The sequence below is a fragment of the Coregonus lavaretus genome, assembly GCF_964263955.1.
Source record: "Coregonus lavaretus genome assembly, chromosome: 19".
In the NCBI taxonomy this organism is placed as follows: domain Eukaryota; kingdom Metazoa; phylum Chordata; class Actinopteri; order Salmoniformes; family Salmonidae; genus Coregonus; species Coregonus lavaretus.
Window position 1 is genome coordinate 34,470,850 of NC_140006.1, and position 22,340 is coordinate 34,493,189.

Genomic DNA, 22,340 nt, shown 5'->3' on the forward strand with positions numbered 1-22,340 from the left:
CCTGGAGTGGCCTAGCCAGTCTCCAGACCTAAACCCAATAGAAAATCTTTGGAGGGAGCTGAAAGTCCGTATTGCCCAGCGACAGCCCCGAAACCTGAAGGATCTGGAGAAGGTCTGTATGGAGGAGTGGGCCAAAATCCCTGCTGCAGTGTGTGCAAACCTGGTCAAGACCTACAGGAAACGTATGATCTCTGTAATTGCAAACAAAGGTTTCTGTACCAAATATTAAGTTCTGCTTTGCTGATGTATCAAATACGTATGTCATGCAATAAAATGCAAATGAATTACTTAAAAATCATACAATGTGATTTTCTGGATTTTTGTTTTAGATTCCGTCTCTCACAGTTGAAGTGTACCTATGATAAAAATGACAGACCTCCACATGCTTTGTAAGTAGGAAAACCTGCAAAATCGGCAGTGTATCAAATACTTGTTCTCCCCACTGTATATATAGGATCAATTTGGGTAGTTCCTCTAATTCTGCCAGACTTGACCTTCTGATTATGTAAAGGATACCTTCAATCCTGTTGAATGGATCCCCCTTCTTCTCCTCTCTAGGGTTATTCTGGGAATTAGGGTGCCGTTGGGCAGGAGTCCAATTTCCTCAGTTATACCTCGCCCACCTTAGCCATTTGATCGCTGGTTCATTGAATGAGGGAATTATTTCATAAAGACATAAAAAGTATTTGGTTGTAATTGTAATGTTGCAGGACGGCCAACCATCCTTCAGGAGAGTCCAGGAGAGCTACTGGGGGTGCAGGCTGTTGCTCCAGCCCTGCTCTAACACATTGTAAAAAAATCCCTCGATAAGCAGACTCTGGTGAGTTTGAGCAGGGTTGGATCAAAAGCCTGCACACCCCGTAGCTCTCCAGATGGAGGGTTGACGGACCACATGTGTTTTATACAGTAGCCTATCAGTGCAGTATTTTACTTTGTGGGGGGTTAAGTGCATTGCTCAAGGCCACAACGGCAGGATATATAATGCATGGGATCAAAGACCAGCAGCCTTCCATTTTCAATACCAGTGATATTTTGTGAAGTGGTTCCTTGGATCATACAAGACAATTTTCAGTCACCTTTTTTGCCCATGGTGATACAGACCATTCTTTATTTTCGGATAAGTGGCTTGAGCTTTTGGACAAGTAAAAAAAAAAAATCGGTCCTACTTGTCCGAATGACAAGTGACTAAAAAAGTCAAGCCCTGAACTGGATCATGGACTTCCTGATGGGCCATCTCCAGGAGGTGAGGGTAGTCAAAAACACATCTGCCACGCTGACCCTCAACACGGGAGCCCCTCAGGGGTACGTGGTTAGTCCCCTCCTGTACTCCCTGTTCACCCACAACTGTGTGGTCGTGCATCATTAAGTTGATGAGACGATGATGAGACAGCCTATAGGGAGGAGGTCAGAGACCTGGCAGTGTGGTGCCAAGACCACAACCTCTCTCTCAACGTCAGCAAGACAAAGGAGCTGATCGTGGACTACAGGAAACGGAGGGCTCATAGAACGGGACCGCTGAGTGCTGAAGAGAGTAGCGTGTAAAAATCGCCTGTCCACGGTTGCAACACTCACTGCCCTGGAAATTAGTAATACCAAGTGAGCCCATCTACCTCAATCCTCCAATATATCTCTGTTTCTTGAACACAGCGATGTCATAGCCCAGTCTGGCCAGGTAGGAGGCACAGTTGACGCTCACTACCGGGCCGCAGCCAATCATAGTGATCTTGACATGAAAGCTCTCCGACATCTGATCCGGAGGCGGCAGGTCAGGATTCCGAACCTGAGGAATCGCCGTCTTGCTGAAAACCTGGAATGAAAAACAACAGAACGTCTTAAAGCGAAAATGGTGAAGGAGAAGAAGAAAAAATAAATGTACAGTATCTGTTTTTCAGGCCAGGGAGAAGTTAATATGGACTTGACATTTATGGTTGTCACATTGGACAAAGGTCAGAGCCCTGAGTGGGCTTGGGTTTTAGTGTGAGGGGCATTCCAAAAGAGGAATAGCACATTAATATGTGACATTTGACATGAGAGGAATTGACCAGCTGAAATTGAACAAAATGATTACAGGCTATCTTTAAACCCACTGGTACTTATTGAGATGGAGGACTGATGCTCTTGGTAGTGGATCTGTGTTGAGCCATGCTACCAAGCCTGCAGTTATTGCAGTTAAAATAGTTTACAGTATCTTAACTGTATTTACCAGGGAACCTCTGACACAATATGGTATTTTTATTTATTTATGTGGATGCTATGATAATGGAGCATAAATTATGCAAAGCTACAGAATGTGAGCTGAATAGCCTGGATATCGGACAAGCAATGTCAGCTCAACTACATACACTACATGACCAAAATTATGTGGACACCTGCTCGTCGAACATCTAATTCCAAAATCATGGACATTAATATGGAGTTGGTCCACCCTTTGCTGCTATAACAGCCTCCACTCTTCTGGGAAGGCTTTCCACTACATGTTGGAAAATTGCTGCGGGGACTTGCTTCCATTCAGTCACAAGAGCATTAGTCAGGTCGGGCACTGATGTTGGGTGATTAGCCCTGGCTCGCAGTCGGCATTCCAATTCATCCCAAAGGTGTTAAATGGGGTTGAGGTCAGGGCTCTGTGCAGGCCAGTCAAGTTCTTCCACACTTCATAGCTGAGCCGTTGTTGCTCCTAGACGTTTCCACTTCACAATAACAGCACTTACAGTTGACCGGGGAAGCAGGGCAGACATTTTACGAACTGACTTTTGGAAAGGTGGTATCCTATGACGGTGCCACGTTGAAAGTCACTGAGCTCTTCAGTAAGGCCATTCTACTTCTAATGTTTGTTGATGGAGATTGCATGGCTGTGTGCTCGATTTTATACACCTGTCAGCAACGGGTGTGGCTGAAATAGCCGAATCCACTAATTTGAAGGGGTGTCCACATACTTTTGTATATTTAGTGTATTTTCAGAATGTTTGGTATTTATTTGACTATTTATCCTGTACCTATAGGGACCGCTGTGTACTGTAGGCATCCCACTCACTCACCCAGGTACACAGTTTACCTGGGCAGGCTGGGAAGCCCTGTGTTTCCAACTGACTTAAATCGAGGCAATGCCCTTTCCTCCTGTATTGGAGGACTAACCTGAGGAGTGAGTGTGTGTGTTTATGTGTGTGTATGTGTGTGTGTTTATGTGTGTGTGTGTGTGTGTGAGAGAGAGCAAGAGGGAAAGAGAGAGAGGGAGGGAGAGAGGGTGCGAGAGTGAGAGTGTGTTTGTGTGTAGGTCTGTGTGTGCGTGCGTGTGTGTGTGTGTGTGTGAATGCATGTGTTTCTGCGTATATGAGTGCATGTGTGTGTGTTTGTGGAGGCAGGATAGTAATGGCCCTCTCAGAAGGGGTTATCTAATCATCAGTTTGATAAACATCCGTGACCTTTAGCATTTAGGGAGAGAGGAGCTGTCACTCTGATGGAGACGCGCTTTACCACCCTGAGAAGGAAGGAGTGGGACTGGGGAGGGGAGGATGGAGGAGAGACAGAGGGGAGAGGAGGAGGGAGTAGAGGACATGAGAGAGAGAAGGGAGGAGGGGGGGGAAGAAGAGAGAGAAGGGGGGGAGAGAGAAGAGACGGAGGAGGGTGGACAGGGAAGAGAGAAGGGGGGAGAGGGAAGAGGAGGGAGGGAGACGGAAGAGAGAAGGGGGGAGAGGGAAGAGGAGGGAGGGGGACAGGGAAGAGATGGAGGAGGGTGGACAGGGAAGAGAGAAAGGAAGCAGATGGGGGAGAGAGTGACTGAATGATTTTGTTCCGAGTACAACAGTACAGGACAGGGAGCTGTGGTGGTTATATCAGGACCTTCGGTAAAAATTTTACCAGGTGAGTTGACTGAGAATACATTGTCATTTACAGCAACAACCTGGCGGCCCTTCACAAATTGTAATGTAATAGTGTAGCTGAAAGTTCTTAGCCTGGGTACCAGTCTGTTTGTGCCAACAGTCCACTCCTTGTCATGCCAAACATTTGACATATGACACGGAGTGGAATGTTAGTACAAAACACGTCTGGGCTAGAACAAAAATGTGCAAATGTGTTTTCTTTCTAGTTTTTTTGCAGTTCAATACTGAGGTCAAAAGAGTGCATCTCTTTTACCAAAATACAGTACATTACCTCAACAGCAAACTGCTGCAGGCCCCCAATGTTGATGGGTCAGTGGTCTAAGGCACTGCATCGCAGTGCTAACTGTGCCACTAGAGATCCTGGTTCGAATCCAGGCTCTGTCGCAGCCGGCCGCGACCGGGAGGCTCATGGGCGGCGCACAATTGGCCCAGCGTCGTCCAGGGTAGGGGAGGGAATGGCCGGCAGGGATGTAGCTCAGTTGATAGAGCAGGGTTGTGGGTTCGATTCCCACGGGGGGCCAGTATAAAAAAAAAAAAAAATGTATTCACTAAACTGTAAGTCGCTCTGGATAAGAGCGTCTGCTAAATGACTAAAATGTAAATGTAAAAATGGGTCCTTCCTCGGAGGCGAAGAGGTTGCAGCCCCCCACACAGAGCTCCGACGTGGGGCACACCATCCCATACGTCAGCCCCACGAGGTTGTCCGACAGGATGACCTTGGCCGCTCCATAGTAGTTCTGACGCATACAAACACACACACATTTTGATATTGCAGCAACATAGTGAGGTGGAGGAAGGGTAACGGTTCAATTGTTCAACTAATTATACATACAGTTCAGAATGAATGTTCAAATCAACATTCATGCATTTTATTTGAGTTTGACGGTATACAATGGCTAAAAATATAGATTTGTAGGTGTTTTGACACAGATTGGAAATCAGAGACAGGCACGTAGGAGAGAAACAGTGGGAAGGGTTGACACAGGGATTGAACCCCGGTCTCCGGTGGGGAGTCGCATATGTGACTATGCCGGGGAGTGTTACCACTACACAAGGTCTCTGCACGCTGGTATACAATGTCACTGTATTCCTATTACTTTATGTACATTATCTTCAAGACCCAGCGAGAAATAGGTTTCTTGCCTTGTTTGAGATGCTGGGGATGAAGGACTTGATGTCCAGGTTGGTGGGACAGCTCTTCTGGCATGGTGTATCAGCACATTTCAGACACCTGTGGGGATGAATACATGATTACATTCACAATATACCAATCAACTGATATTGACTGATTTCTCTGTTATGATATGCCACAATTATAAGGAACAGGTATCCATTTTTACATTCAAAGTTAACAAGGCACAGGTGATACCACCATCCCCCCCCCCCCGCCCCCCCCCCTGTATCACTATAATGTAAAGGCCTAACTACAGTAAGTAAGGCTGTGAAGAGTCACCCATCCATCCGGCAGTCCTGATTGGACGAGTGAGGTATGGCGTGTCACTGTCTATGCTTACTTAATGATTTGGCCCTTTGTCTCCGTGGAGACAGCGGGGTCCGAAAACAAATGGCTAACTGATGATTGCTACGTCCTCGCCACCACGTATCTCTGCACCAACCGAGAGAGACGCAGAGGGAAGACTAATACTTGTTATAAATACTGATGACTCCGTAATGGTGGTGGAGACGCCATATTGGTAGACAACAACATGTCGCTGCTAAATTATACATGGGCTAATTTGGCTGGGCCTGATTAAATATTCATGAAGTAACAAAATGGATGCAGTGCTGCGAGACCTGTCTACAAACGACAAGATTGAAAGAGAGAAAGAGAGCAGGGGGCGGGATTGAGCTGCCTGTGTGAAGCTTGTTTTGTGTTTTCCTTTTGAACTAGTCAAAGTAAACAGACTTAACAAATGAACAGGTGTTGGTAAGGTAAATTAGGTGTTTTTTGTTTGTTTAATTAATTTACATTTCTCTTTTCTTTTACCTCATCCAATGAAGATATATCACTTTCAAAGTTAACACGGGAAAACTGGCAGATGAGAGATCCTCTCTATCCCTTTATTTCTCTCTACCCCTTTCCCTCTCTCGCCTCTCTCTTTCACCCTCTCTCCCTCTCTCGTTCTATCACTTCAGCTTTTCTGACCAGCAGCCAGTAAGCTCTCCAACATGTCAAGTGAAAATAACGCACAGGCAATCCTATTTGATCAGGAGTCGTAAATGTCCCGCGGCAATGTGTGCCAGGATCTTGAGTACCACTAACAAAGGGTCTCTCTCTGAGCAGCTCTGAGCACACCTGTGTTTTTTCAGGCATAGCACATAATAAAAGGCATAGCACAGACTTCCAAATGCATCCTTAATCACATTAAATAGGATATTGAAAACGTGTACCCACAAAGTATGTAGTTCGATGGTTTCTCTAGAATCAGACTTTTGTAGTAAACCTGTTGTGAGTGCTCAATTAGCACGTAGAAGTGGGACTGGAATTCACAATTATGACTTTGTGATCACGGCTTGGTTCAAAGTCTATACATTTACACAGACGTGACAACTCCCTCAATGTAAACTCCTTATGTTGAACTTCAAATGAAATCCTCCCAGCTCAGAAAAACACCAAGTTGTTCCCTTTCTGAACTATAATTGCTTAGTCTCATTGGGATATGAACAGCACACATGACTATTACCAACACAAACAGCCCTGAGCAGAAACATAAACAAATGCTATCCCAAACTAGCCAGGGAGAAACAAAGACGAAGACAGTGTCATAAAAATGACAGAGAAGTGTTCACCCTGAAGGCGGCACTAAATCTCAGCACACCACGGTAATATCACTCATCTCAGCACACCATGGTAATATCACTCGACTACAGCCTCCATCACAGAGTGGTAGCTATAGGTAAGCCCCCCGAGCTACACACACACACACACACACACACACACACACACACACACACACACTATAGGTAAGCCCCCTAGCTTCTCCCTGTGTCTGTCTCAGGACGTCTGATTGATGTCTTCTCACAATCGCCTCCAGTCTCCTGCATTATTAACCAATCAACCAGGGAATCTCCTCAAACATCACCACACCAGGGTACCAGCCTTTATCTAACCAATCACAGACAACAGCCTTAGTCAGAGTCATAAGCGTTGTCCTGGATCTGGGTAAAACAGAGCTAGGCATAACATGATACTGAAAGTAATCCTACAGAATATTCACCTGATATTGGTCTAATATTCTAGAAATTGTCAATAACTGAGGGACATTACCAGAGGACATTTGTATATAATAATCCTATATTACACACTGAACAAAAATATAAACGCAACATGCAACAATTTCAAAGATTTTGCTGAGTTACAGTTCATACAAGGAATTCAGTCAATTGAAATACTTTTATTAGGCCCTAATCTATGGATTTCACATGACACAGATATCTTTAAAAGAAGGTAGGGGACGTGGATCAGAAAACCAGTCAATATCTGGTGTGACCACCATTTGCCTCATGCAACGTGACACATCTTGTCACGTTCGTTGACAGATGGGTCAGACCAAGGCGCAGCGTGATATCCATACATGTTTATTTAAACTTAATAAACACAACGACAAAACAATAAACAAAACGAAACGTGAAGTCCAAGGTACACAAACAACATACCTTTCACGGAACAAGATCCCACAACCCACTAGTGCCAATAGGCTGCCTAAGTGTGTCCCCAATCAGAGACAACGAGCGACAGCTGCCTCTGATTGGGAACCACACCGGCCAACATAGATCTAGACCTACTAGATCGAAAACATAGAACTACACAACATAGAAAATCACACCCTGACTCAACAAATAAGAGTCCCCAGAGTCAGGGCGTGACAGTACCCCCCCCAAAGGTGCGGACTCCGACCGCACAACCTTTACTTAACAGGGTAGGGGCCGGGTGGGCATTCCGCCTCGGAGGCGATCCGGCTCAGGGCGTGACGACCTCTCACTCTTCGCCTCCCTGTTGCGTCCCTGGTCTGGTCTAGACCTCGGCGCGTTGCTTCCCCTCTCCTTCCTCCCACTATACTCCAAGCCCTGTCTGGACCCTGGTGTGGGAGACCCTGAACCTGGAGAGGGGCTGACGTCTGGGTCTGGACTGGAGCCGCTGACCGAAGCTGGACCGGGCACCGGTGGAGCGGACTGCTCAGGCTCCGGACTGAAGCCGCTGACCGGAGCTGGACTTCGCACCGGTGGAGCGGACTGCTCTGGCTCCGGAGTGGAGCCGCTGACCGGATCTGGACTGGACCCCGGGGGAGCGGACTGCTCTGGCTCCGGAGTGGAGCAGCTGACCGGAGCTGGATCAGGCACCGGTGGAGCGGACTTCTCTGGCTCCGGAGTGGAGCCGCTGACCGGAGCTGGATCAGGCACCGGTGGAGCGGACTGCTCTGGCTCCGGAGTGGAGCCACTGACTGGAGCTGGAATAGACCCCGGTGGAGTGGACTGCTCTGGCTCCGGAGTGGAGCAGCTGACCGGAGCTGGATCAGGCACTGGTGGAGCGGACTGCTCTGGCTCCGGACTGGAGCTGCTGACTGGTGCCGGACCAGGCACCGGTGGAACGGGTATGGGCCGTGCCGGACTGGACACACTCACCACTGGTCTGGTGCGAGGAGCAGGCACGGGCCGAACCGGACTAGGAACATGCACCACTGCCTTAGTGCGAGGAACAGGCCGGACTGGCGACACGCACCACTGGCTTGGTGCGAGAAGCAGGAACACGCCGGGCCGGGCTGGCAACGCGCACCACTGGCTTGGTGCGAGGAGCAGGAACAGGCCGGGCCGGGCTGGCGACGTGCACCACTGGCTTGGTGCGAGGAGCAGGATAAGGCCGGGCCGGGCCGGCGACACGCACCACTGGCTTGGTGCGAGGGGCAGGAACAGGCCGGGCCGGGCTGGCGACGCGCACCACTGGCTTGGTGCGAGGATCAGGAACGGGCCGGACCGGACTGCGAAGGCGGACTGGAGGTCTGGAGCGGAGAGCTGGCACAACCTGTCCTGGCTGGCTACCCACTTTGGTACTACACGTGCGGGGCGCTGGCACAGGACGCACTGGGCTGTGCACGCGTACTGGCAATACAGCTCGTAGAACTGGCGCAGGATATGCGGGACCGAGGAGGCGTACTGGAGACCAGGAGCGTTGAGCCGGCACACCCCGTCCTGGCTGGATGCCCATCTTCGCACGGCACGTGCGTGGTGCAAGCACAGGACCTACAGGACTGTGCCGGCGCACTGGCGACACAGTACGTAGCTCCGCATAACACGGAGCTTGCCCAGTCATACGCCTTCTCGCGTGAGTACGGAGAATTGGCTCTGCTCTAACCCTAGGCTCCGCCAACCACCCCGTGCTTCCTCCATGACCGGCCTCCTCCGTGTTGCCGTTGCTCCTCTCCTACCTGGGCATCTACCTTAGCCCATGGTCCTTTCCCCGCAAATATCTCTTCCCATGACCACAACTTGCCCACCTGTGACATGGCCCTTCGCTCCGCCTGGGCACGCTGCTTGGTCCTCGTTTGGTGGGATCTTCTGTCACGTTCGTTCACAGACGGGACGGACCAAGGCGCAGCATGATATGCAAACATGTTTATTTACACAAATAAACACACAAAACAATAAACTAACGACACGTGAAGTCCTAAGGTAACACAACAAACCTTATACAGAACAAGATCCCACAACCCACTAGTGCCAATAGGCTGCCTAAGTATTGTCCCCAATCAGAGACAACGAGCGACAGCTGCCTCTGATTGGGAACCACACCGGCCAACATAGATCTAGACATACTAGACTTATAACATAGACCTACACCACATAGAAAATACACACCCTGACTCAACAAATAAGAGTCCCCAGAGTCAGGGCGTGACACATCTCCTTCACATAGAGTTGATCAGGCTGTTGATTGTGGCCTGTGGAATGTTGTCCCACTCCTCTTCAATGGCTGTGCAAAGTTGCTGTATATTGGCGGGAACTGGAACACGCTGTCATCCACGTCGATCCAGAGCATCCCAAACATGCTCAATGGGTGACATGTCTGGTGAGTATGCAGGCCATGGAAGAACTGGGACATTTTCAGCTTCCAGGAATGATGTACAGATCCTTGCACTGTGGGGCTGTGCATTATCATGCTGAAACATGAGGTGATGGCGGCGGATGAATGGCACAACAATGGGCCTCAGGATCTCGTCATGGTATCTCTGTGCATTCAATAAAATGTTGTGTGTATTGTCCATAGCTTATGACTGCCCATACCATAACCCACCATGGGGCGCTGTGTTCACAACTTTGACATCAGCAAACCGCTCGCCCACACAACGCCATACACGCTATCTGCCATCTGCCCGGTACAGTTGAAACTGGGATTAATCCATGAAGAGCACATTTCTCAAGCGTGCCAGTGTCAATCGAAGGTGAGCACTTGCCCACTGAAGTCGGTTAAGATGCCGAACTGCAGTCAGATAAAGACTCTGGTGAGGATGACGAGCACGCAGATGAGCTTCCCTGAGACGGTTTCTGACAGTTTGTGCAGAAATTATTTGGTTGTGCAAACCCACAGTTTCATCAGCTGTCCAGGTGGCTGGTCTCAGACGATCCCGCAGGTGAAGAAGCCGGATGTAGAGGTCCTGGGCTGGTGTAGTTACACGTGGTCTGCGGTTGTGAGGCCGATTGGACGTACTGCCAAATCCTCTAAAACAACATTGGAGGTGACTTATGGTAGAGAAATGAACATTCAAATCTCTGGCAACAGCTCTGGTGGACATTCCTGCAGTCAGCATGCCAATTGCACGCTCCCTCAAAACTTGAGACATCTGTGGCATTGTGTTGTGTGACAAAACTGCATATTATAGGGTGGCCTTTTATTGTCTCCAGCACGAGGTGCACCTGTGTAACGATCATGCTGTTTAATCAGCTTCTTGATATCCCACCCCTGTCAGGTGGATGGATTATCTTGGCAAAGGAGAAATGCTCACTAACAGGGATGTAAACAAATGTGTGCACAACATTTTAGAGAAATACGCTTTTTGTGCGTATGGAACATTTCTGGGTTCTTTTATTTCAGCTCATGAAACAAGGGACCAACACTTTAAATGTTGCATTTATGTTTTTTGTTCAGTTGTATAAAAACGAATTAGCTATTCATGAAAACCTAACCTATGACAGGTGAATCGGTGGTAGGAGTCAGTGCAGAGACTCCTAACTCTTGACACTCTTTGCTACTTTCACACACCTACTGTAACTCTCCAACTTCCAGCGCTATCACCATATATTACCCTCTACCTACCCTATGCATAAAACATTTAAATGCTTATCTTTCTTCTTTCCTGTGAACACAACAAACAAACAATTCTAGACGTATCTTCTCCTTGTTCTCTTTAATTCAGCAACCTGTTCTATTATTTATGGTGGCTTTGTTTTCAGGTCTTAAATGTGTGCTAAATGAGCCACAGAGGGAGGACAACTGGCTCCTGGCCACACCATTACACATTCATCTCAGGCTCCCACATTAGACTCCAACACCTTGTTAACTTCCCATTGTGGCTCCATCTCCATCTGTCAGTTTAAGATAGAGATATCCGTCAGATTAAGCCAGAGATCAAAATCTGTCAGTTTAAGCTAGAGATATCTGTTTCCTTGCATGGGCTGCGTCTCAATCCCCCGCATCCGCCTATGTAGCCCTTCCGCATCTGCGTTGGAAAGTAGCAGAGCAACAGCGCTGTTTGTCAGACCAGGAGACATCCCGGAAATCGACGGTTTGGCCTAAAAACAAATATGGCCACTATATAGAGAGGGGAGACTCTCACGAACACGATGGTGTTCTCCGTTTTGCTCTTGTCTTGACTCATCTAAAGGTAACCCATACAAATTAATTGAAGTATGGAGAGGTTAAATATGTGTACAAAAATATAATTTAAAAAAATACATTATAATTTATATATGTATATACAGTGGGGAAAAAAAGTATTTAGTCAGGCACCAATTGTGCAAGTTCTCCCACTTAAAAAGATGAGAGAGGCCTGTAATTTTCATCATAGGTACACGTCAACTATGACAGACAAAATGAGGAAAAAAATCCAGAAAAGTCACATTGTAGGATTTTTAATGAATTTATTTGCAAATTATGGTGGAAAATAAGTATTTGGTCAATAACAAAAGTTTCTCAATACTTTGTTATATACACTTTGTTGGCAATGACACAGGTCAAACGTTTTCTGTAAGTCTTCACAAGGTTTTCACACACTGTTGCTGGTATTTTGGCCCATTCCTCCATGCAGATCTCCTCTAGAGCAGTGATGTTTTGGGGCTGTCGCTGGGCAACACGGACTTTCAACTCCCTCCAAAGATTTTCTATGGGGTTGAGATCTGGAGACTGGCTAGGCCACTACAGGACCTTGAAATGCTTCTTACGAAGCCACTCCTTCGTTGCCCGGGCGGTGTGTTTGGGATCATTGTCATGCAGAAAGACCCAGCCACATTTCATCTTCAATGCCCTTGCTGATGGAAGGAGGTTTTCACTCAAAATCTCACGATACATGGCCCCATTCATTCTTTCCTTTACACGGATCAGTCGTCCTGGTCCCTTTGCAGAAAAACAGCGCCAAAGCATGATGTTTCCACCCCCATGCTTCACAGTAGGTATGGTGTTCTTTGGATGCAACTCAGCATTCTTTGTCCTCCAAACACGACGAGTTGAGTTTTTACCAAAAAGTTCAATTTTGGTTTCATCTGACCATATGACATTCTCCCAATCCTCTTCTGGATCATCCAACTGCACTCTAGCAAACTTCAGATGGGCCTGGACATGTACTGGCTTAAGCAGGGGGACACATCTGGCACTGCAGGATTTGAGTCCCTGGCGGCGTAGTGTGTTACTGATGGTAGGCTTTGTTACTTTGGTCCCAGCTCTCTGCAGGTCATTCACTAGGTCCCCCCGTGTGGTTCTGGGATTTTTGCTCACCGTTCTTGTGATCATTTTGACCCCACAGGGTGAGATTTTGCGTGGAGCCCCAGATTGAGGGAGATTATCAGTGGTCTTGTATGTCTTCCATTTCCTAATAATTGCTCCCACAGTTGATTTCTTCAAACCAAGCTGCTTACCTATTGCAGATTCAGTCTTCCCAGCCTGGTGCAGGTCTACAATTTTGTTTCTGGTGTCCTTTGACAGCTCTTTGGTCTTGGCCATAGTGCAGTTTGGAGTGTGACTGTTTGAGGTTGTGGACAGGTGTCTTTCATACTGATAACAAGTTCAAACAGGTGCCATTAATACAGGTAACGAGTGGAGGACAGAGGAGCCTCTTAAAGAAGAAGTTACAGGTCTGTGAGAGCCAGAAATCTTGCTCGTTTGTAGGTGACCAAATACTTATTTTCCACCATAATTTGCAAATAAATTCATAAAGAATCCTACAATGTGATTTTCTGGAAAAAAAATCTCAATTTGTCTGTCATAGTTGACGTGTACCTATGATGAAAATTACAGGCCTCTCTCATCTTTTTAAGTAGGAGAACTTGCACAATTGGTGGCTGACTAAATACTTTTTTTCCCCACTGTACAGTTGAAGTCGGAAGTTTACATACACCTTAGCCAAATACATTTAAACTCAGTTTTTCACAATTCCTGACATTTAATCCTGGTACAAATTCCCTGTCTTAGGTCAGTTAGGATCACTACTTTATTTTAAGAATGTGAAATGTCAGAATAATAGTAGAGAGAATGATTTATTTCAGCTTTTATTTATTTCATCACATTCCCAGTGGGTCAGAAGTTGACATACACTCAATTAGTATTTGGTAGCATTGCCTGTAAATTGTTTAACTTGGGTCAAACGTTTCGGGTAGCCTTCCACAAGCTTCCCACAATAAGTTGGGTGAATTTTGGCCCATTCCTCCTGACAGAGCTGGTGTAACTGAGTCAGGTTTGTAGGCCTCCTTGCTCGCACATGCTTTTTCAGTTCTGCCCACAAATGTTCTATAGGATTGAGGTCAGGGCTTTGTGATGGCCACTCCAATACCTTGACTTTGTTGTCCTTAAGCCATTTTGCCACAACTTTGGAAGTATGCTTAGGGTGATTGTCCATTTCGAAGACCCATTTGAACTTCCTGACTGATGTCTTGGGATGTTGCTTCAATATATCCACATAAGGTCCTTTGCTGTTGTTCACCAAAGTACGTTCATCTCTAGGAGACAGAACGCGTCTCCTTCCTGAGCGGTATGACGGCTGCTTGGTTCCATGGTGTTTATACTTGCGTACTATTGTTTGTACAGATGAACGTGGTACCTTCAGGAATTTGGAAAATGCTTCCAAGGACGAACCAGACTTGTGGAGGTCTACTTCTTTTGATTTTCTCATGATGTCAAGCAAAGAGGCACTGAGTTTGAAGGTAGGCCTTGAAATACATCCACAGGTACACCTCCAATTGACTCAAATGATGTCAATTAGCCTATCAGAAGCTTCTAAAGCCATGACATCATTTTCTGGAATTTTCCAAGGCACAGTCAACTTAGTGTATGTAAACTTCTGACCCACTGGAATTGTGATACAGTGAGTTATAATTGAAATAATCTGTCTGTAAACAACTGTTGGAAATATTACTTGTGTCATGCACAAAGTAGATGTCCTAACCGACTTGTCAAAACTATAGTTTGTTAATAAGAAATGTGTGGAGTGGTTGAAAAACAAGTCTTATTGACTCCAACCTAAGTGTATGTATACTTCCGACTTCAACTGTGTATATATATATATATACACATATATACACATATACATATACATACAAAAGTATATGGACACCCCTTCAAATGAGTGGATTTGGCTATTTCAGCACACAGCACACAGCCATCCAATCTCTGTAGACAAACATTGACAGTAGAATGGCCTTACTGAAGAGCTAAGTAACTTTCAAAGTGGCACCGTCATAGGATGCCACCTTTCCAACAAGTCAGTTGGTAGGACTGGTGGAGTTATGTCGCACATGCAGCTAACAAATCATATGGAAATGTCTGCTCTACCCAAAATTACAACCAAATAATTGCAGCCTTACCGCAGAAATGGAAGAGGAAAGTGGAAGGGGGAGAAAGTAAGGAACTTGTCTGTCGGCCTTCCATTAAAGAACATAATTGGTTAAGGAAAACTGTGATAAATAAAAAAGTATATCAGTTTCATTTAAGGACCAAAGGATTGACAGCCGTCCCATATACATCGCTAATAGACCAGACACTAACTAGAGGCAAGAGACAGAACTAGTCTGTTTGGTAACATCGCTAATAGACCAGACACTAACTAGAGGCAAGAGACAGAACTAGTCTGTTTGGTAACATCGCTAACAGACCAGACACTAACTAGAGGTAAGAGACAGAACTAGTCTGTTTGGTAACATCGCTAACAGACCAGACAAACCTGTGTGGACAGGCCATACAAACGCTTCACACGGCGTGGCTGCTGCCAATCTAATCTGGTGGTCCCTGCGCGCACGACCCACGTAGCCTCTGGAACTGCCGTTCTGCGGCCAACAAGGCAGAGTTCATCTCAGCCTATGCCACCCTCCAGTCCCTCGACTTCTTGGCACTGACGAAAACATGGATTACCACAGAAAACACTGCTACTCCTACTGTTCTTTCCTCGTCTGATCATGTGTTCTCGCATACCCGAGAGCATCTGGTCAGTGCAGCGGTGGCACAGGAATCCTCATCTCTCCCAAGTGGACATTCTCTCTATTCCCCCTGACCCATCTGTCTATCTCCTTATTTGAATTCCATGCTGTCACAGTCACTAGCCCATTCAAGCTTAACATCCTTGTCATTTATCGCCCTCCAGGTTCCCTTGGAGAGTTCATCAATGAGCTTGACGCCTTGATAAGTTCCTTTCCTGAGGATGGCTCACCCCTCACAGTTCTGGGTGACTTTAACCTCCCTACTTCTGCCTTTGACTAATTTCTCTCTGCCTCCTTCTTTCCACTGCTTTCCTCTTTTGACCTCACCCTCACACCGTCCCCCCCTACTCACAAGGCAGGCAATACGCTTGACCTCATCTTTACTAGATGCTGTTCTTCTACTAATCTCACTGCAACTCCCCTCCAAGTCTCCGACCACTACTTCGTATCCTTTTCTCTTTCGCTCTCCTCCAACACTACTCACTCTGCCCCTACTCAGATGGTAATGTGCCGTCGCAACCTTCGCTCTCTCTCTCCCGCTACTCTCTCCTCTTCCATCCTATCATCTCTTCCCTCTGCTAAATCCTTCTCCCTACAATCTCCTGATTCTGCCTCCTCAACCCTCCTCTCCTCCCTCTCTGAATCTTTTGACTCTCTATATCCCCTATACTCCTGGCCTGCTCGGTCCTCCCCTCCTGCTCCGTGGCTTGACGATTCATTGCGAGCTTACAGAACAGGGCTCCGGGCAGCCGAGCGGAAATGGAGGAAAACTAGACTCCCTATGGACCTGTCATCTTTCCACTCCCTCCTCTCTACATTCTCTTCCTCCGTTTCTGCTGCTAAAGCCACTTTCTACCACTCTAAATTTCAAGCCTCTGCCTCTAACCCTAGGAAGCTCTTTGCCACCTTCTCCTCCCTGCTGAATCCTCCTCCTCCTCCTCCCCCTCCCTCCTCCATCTCTGTGGATGACTTCGTCAACCATTTTGAAAAGAAGGTTGACGACATCCGATCCTCATTTATTAAGTCAAATGACACCGCTGGTCCTGCTCACACTGCCCTACCCTATGCTTTGACTTCTTTCTCCCCTCTCTCTCCAGATGAAATCTTGCGACTTGTGACGGCCAGCCGCCCAACAACCTGCCCGCTTGACCCTATCCCCTCCTCTATTCTCCAGACCATTTCCGGAGACCTCTCCCTTACCTCACCTCGCTCATCAACTCATCCTTGTCCGCTGGCTATGTCCCTTCCATCTTCAAGAAAGCGAGAGTTGCACCCCTCCTCAAAAAACCTACACTCGATCCCTCCGATGTCAACAACTACAGACCAGTATCCCTTCTTTCTTTTCTCTCCAAAACTCTTGAGCGTGCCGTCTATAGCCAACTCTCCTGCTATCTCTCTCAGAATGACCTTCTTGATCCAAACCAGTCAGGTTTCAAGCATGGTCATTCAACTGAGACTGCTCTTCTCTGTGTCACGGAGGCTCTCCGCACTGCGAAAGCTAACTCTCTCTCCTCTGCTCTCATCCTTCTAGAACTATCTGCTGCCTTTGATACTGTGAACCATCAGATCCTCCTCTCCACCCTCTCCGAGTTGGGCATCTCCGGCGCGGCTCACTCTTGGATTGCGTCCTACCTGACAGGTCGCTCCTACCAGGTGGCGTGGCGAGAATCTGTCTCCGCACCACGTTCTCTCACCACTGGTGTCCCCCAGGACTCAGTTCTAGGCCCTCTCCTATTCTCTCTATACACCAAGTCACTTGACTCTGTCATATCCTCACATGGTCTCTCCTATCATTGCTACGCAGACGACACACAATTAATCTTCTCCTTTCCCCCTTCTGATAACCAGGTGGCGAATCGCATCTCTGCATGTCTGGCAGACATATCAGTGTGGATGTCGGATCACCACCTCAAGCTGAACCTCAGCAAGACGGAGCTGCTCTTCCTCCCGGGGAAGGACTGCCCGCTCCATGATCTCGCCATCACGGTTGACAACTCCGTTGTGCCCTCCTCCCAGAGTGCAAAGAACCTTGGCTTGACCCTGGACAACACCCTGTCGTTCTCCGCTAACATCAAGCGGTGACCCGATCCTGTAGGTTCATGCTCTACAACATTCGCAGAGTATAACCCTACCTTACACAGGAAGCGGCACAGGTCCTAATCCAGGCACTTGTCATCTCCCGTCTGGATTACTGCAACTCGCTGTTGGCTGGGCTCCCTGCCTGTGCCATTAAACCCCTACAACTCATCCAGAACGCTGCAGCCCGTCTGGTGTTCAACCTTCCCAAGTTCTCTCACGTCACCCTGCTCCTCCGCACACTCCACTGGCTTCCAGTTGAAGCTCGCATCTACTACAAGACCATGGTGCTTGCCTACGGAGCTGTGAGGTGAACGGAACCTCCTTACCTTCAGGCTCTGATCAGTCCCTACACCCAAACGAGGACATTGCGTTCTTCCACCTCTGGCCTGCTGGTCCCCCTACCTCTGTGGAAGCACAGTTCCCGATCAGCCCAGTTAAAACTGTTCGCTGCTCTGGCACCACAATGGTGGAACAAGCTCCCTCACGACGCCAGGACAGCGGAGTCACTGACCACCTTCCGGAGACACTTGAAACCCTACCTCTTTAAGGAATACTTGGGATAGTATAAAAGTAATCCTTCTACCCCACCCCTCCCCACCCCCACAAAATATATTTAAAAAAAATAATAATAATAATAATAAAATAAAAATGTAAATGGTCAAGTGGTTGTCCCACTGGCTATCAAAAGGTGAATGCACCAATTTGTAAGTCGCTCTGGACAAGAGCGTCTGCTAAATGACGTAAATGTAAATGTAAAATGAACAGATGCTAAACCAGTACAGCACCTCAGTGTAATTTGGCTGGCTCCCAACCAGTAATGTCCACTGTAGCTCAGTTGGTAGAGCATGGCACTTGCAACGCCAGGGTTGTGGGTTTGTTTCCCACAGGGGGCCAGTATGAAAATGTATGTACTCACTAACTGTAATTCGCTCTGGATAAGAGCGTCTGCTAAATGACTAAAATGTATGTATATATGTATGTACAGTGGGGAGAACAAGTGTTTTATACACTGCCGATTTTGCAGGTTTTCCTACTTACAAAGCATGTAGAGGTCTGTAATTTTTATCATAGGTACACTTCAACTGTGAGAGACGGAATCTAAAACAAAAATCCAGAAAATCACATTGTATGATTTTTAAGTAATTAATTTGCATTTTATTGCATGACATAAGTATTTGATCACCTACCAACCAGTATGAATTCCGGCTCTCACAGACCTGTTAGTTTTTCTTTAAGAAGCCCTCCTGTTCTCCACTCATTACCTGTATTAACAGCACCTGTTTGAAATCATTACCTCTATAAAAGACACCTGTCCACACACTCAATCAAACAGACTCCAACCTCTCCACAATGGCGAAGACCAGAGAGCTGTGTTAGGACATCAGGGATAAAATTGTAGACCTGCACAAGGCTGGGATGGGCTACAGGACAATAGGCAAGCAGCTTGGTGAGAAGGCAACAACTGTTGGTGCAATTATTAGAAAGTGGAAGAAGTTCAAGATGACGGTCTATCACCCTCGGTCTGGGGCTCCATGCAAGATCTCACCTCGTGGGGCATCAATGATCATGAGGAAGGTGAGGGAGCAGCCCAGAACTACACGGCAGGACCTGGTCAATGACCTGAAGAGAGCTGGGACCACAGTCTCAAAGAAAACCATTAGTAACACACTACGCCATCATGGATTAAAATCCTGCAGCGCACGCAAGGTCCCCCTTCTCAAGCCAGCGCATGTCCAGGCCCATCTGAAGTTTGCCAATGACCATCTGGATGATCCAGAGGAGGAATGGGAGAAGGTCATGTGGTCTGATAAGACAAAAATATAGCTTTTTGGTCTAAACTCCACTCACCGTGTTTGGAGGAAGAAGAAGGATGAGTACAACCCCAAGAACACCATCCCAATCGTGAAGCATGGAGGTGGAAACATCATTCTTTGGGGATGCTTTTCTGCAAAGGGGACAGGACGACTGCACCGTATTGAGGGAGGATGGATGGGGCCATGTATCGCGAGATCTTGGCCAACAACCTCCTTCCCTCAGTAAGAACATTGAAGATGGGTCGTGGCTGGGTCTTCCAGCATGACAACGACCCGAAACACACAGCCAGGACAACTAAGGAGTGGCTCCGTAAGAAGCATCTCAAGGTCCTGGAGTGGCCTAGCCAGTCTCCAGACCTGAACCCAATAGAACATCTTTGGAGGGAGCTGAAAGTCCGTATTGCCCAGTGACAGCCCCGAAACCTGAAGGATCTGGAGAAGGTCTGTATGGAGGAGTGGGCCAAAATCCCTGCTGCAGTGTGTGCAAACCTGGTCAACACCTACAGAAAATGTATGATCTCTGTAATTGCAAACAAAGGTTTCTGTACCAAATATTAAGTTCTGCTTTTCTGATGTATCAAATACTTATGTCATGCAATAAAATGCAAATTAATTACTTAAGAATCATACAATGTGATTTTCTGGATTTTTACAGAAATTACAGACCTCTACATGCTTTGTAAGTAGGAAAACCTGCAAAATCGGCAGTGTATCAAATACTTGTTCTCCCCACTGTATATATATATATGTACAGTGAGGGAAAAAAGTATTTAGTCAGCCACCAATTGTGCAAGTTCTCCCACTTAAAAAGATGAGAGAGGCCTGTAATTTTCATCATAGGTACACGTCAACTATGACAGACAAAATGAGAAAAAATATTCCAGAAAATCACATTGTAGGATTTTTAATGAATTTATTTGCAAATTATGGTGGAAAATAAGTATTTGGTCAATAACAAAAGTTTCTCAATACTTTGTTATATACCCTTTGTTGGCAATGACACAGGTCAAACGTTTTCTGTAAGTCTTCACAAGGTTTTCACACACTGTTGCTGGTATTTTGGCCCATTCCTCCATGCAGATCTCCTCTAGAGCAGTGATGTTTTGGGGCTGTCGCTGGGCAACACGGACTTTCAACTCCCTCCAAAGATTTTCTATGGGGTTGAGATCTGGAGACTGACTAGGCCACTCCAGGACCTTGAAATGCTTCTTACGAAGCCACTCCTTCGTTGCCCAGGCGGTGTGTTTGGGATCATTGTCATGCTGAAAGACCCAGCCACGTTTCATCTTCAATGCCCTTGCTGATGGAAGGAGGTTTTCACTCAAAATCTCACGATACATGGCCCCATTCATTCTTTCCTTTACATGGATCAGTCGTTCTGGTCCCTTTGCAGAAAAACAGCCCCAAAGCATGATGTTTCCACCCCCATGCTTCACAGTAGGTATGGTGTTCTTTGGATGCAACTCAGCATTCTTTGTCCTCCAAACACGACGAGTTTAGTTTTTACCAAAAAGTTATATTTTGGTTTCATCTGACCATATGACATTCTCCCAATCCTCTTCTGGATCATCCAAATGCACTCTAGCAAACTTCAGACGGGCCTGGACATGTACTGGCTTAAGCAGGGGGACACATCTGGCACTGCAGGATTTGAGTCCCTGGCGGCGTAGTGTGTTACTGATGGTAGGCTTTGTTACTTTGGTCCCAGCTCTCTGCAGGTCATTCACTAGGTCCCCCCGTGTGGTTCTGGGATTTTTGCTCACCGTTCTTGTGATCATTTTGACCCCACGGGGTGAGATCTTGCGTGGAGCCCCAGATCGAGGGAGATTATCAGTGGTCTTGTATGTCTTCCATTTCCTAATAATTGCTCCCACAGTTGATTTCTTCAAACCAAGCTGCTTACCTATTGCAGATTCAGTCTTCCCAGCCTGGTGCAGGTCTACAATTTTGTTTCTGGTGTCCTTTGACAGCTCTTTGGTCTTGGCCATAGTGGAGTTTGGAGTGTGACTGTTTGAGGTTGTGGACAGGTGTCTTTTATACTGATAACAAGTTCAAACAGGTGCCATTAATACAGGTAACGAGTGGAGGACAGAGGAGCCTCTTAAAGAAGAAGTTACAGGTCTGTGAGAGCCAGAAATCTTGCTCGTTTGTAGGTGACCAAATACTTATTTTCCACCATAATTTGCAAATAAATTCATTAAAAATCCTACAATGTGATTTTCTGGATTTTTTTTCCTCAATTTGTCTGTCATAGTTGACGTGTACCTATGATGAAAATTACAGGCCTCTCTCATCTTTTTAAGTAGGAGAACTTGCACAATTGGTGGCTGACTAAATACTTTTTTTCCCCACTGTATATGTATGTAAATATGCCATTTAGCAGACGCTTTTATCCAAAGTGACTTACAGTCATGTGCGCATACATTTTTACGTATGGGTGGTCCCGGGGATCGAACCCACTACCCTGGCGTTACAAGCGCCATGCTATTCCAATTGAGCTACAGAGGACCACGTATGTATATATATATATATATAAAAACATGGGGGATTGGAAGTGATGTAGACACTTACATTGATGGAAGTTACAATCTATCTGCAATATTAAGCAGATCTACCCCCCCCAAAGAAAGCTGTGAATTGTAGGCCACACAAGCTCACAGAACGGGACCGACGAGTGCTGAAGCACCTGTCCACGGTTGCAACACTCACTACCGAGTTCCAAACTGCCTCTGGAAGCAACGTCAGCACAAGAACTGTTCATCTGGAGCTTCATGAAATGGGTTTCCATGGCCGAGCAGCCGCACACAAGCCTAAGGTCACCATGTGCAATGCCAAGCGTCCAGCCAACGCTTGGCATTGCGCATGGTGACCTTAGGCTTGTGTACGGCTGCTCGGC

General features: G+C 46.8%; 1 pseudogene across 1 annotated transcript in view; it reads right to left on the reverse strand.

Annotated features, from left to right (window-relative positions):
• Positions 1 to 22,340, reverse strand: part of LOC311146275 (dihydropyrimidine dehydrogenase [NADP(+)]-like) — a 176,597-nt pseudogene that overhangs the window by 134,374 nt on the left and 19,883 nt on the right. Inside the window, exons 3-6 of the transcript in view lie at positions 5,022 to 5,109; positions 4,490 to 4,615; positions 4,150 to 4,185; positions 1,611 to 1,807 (exon numbers count right to left, since the gene is read on the reverse strand). The product of the transcript in view is annotated as a dihydropyrimidine dehydrogenase [NADP(+)]-like (transcript). The remainder of the gene's footprint in view (positions 1 to 1,610; positions 1,808 to 4,149; positions 4,186 to 4,489; positions 4,616 to 5,021; positions 5,110 to 22,340) is intronic.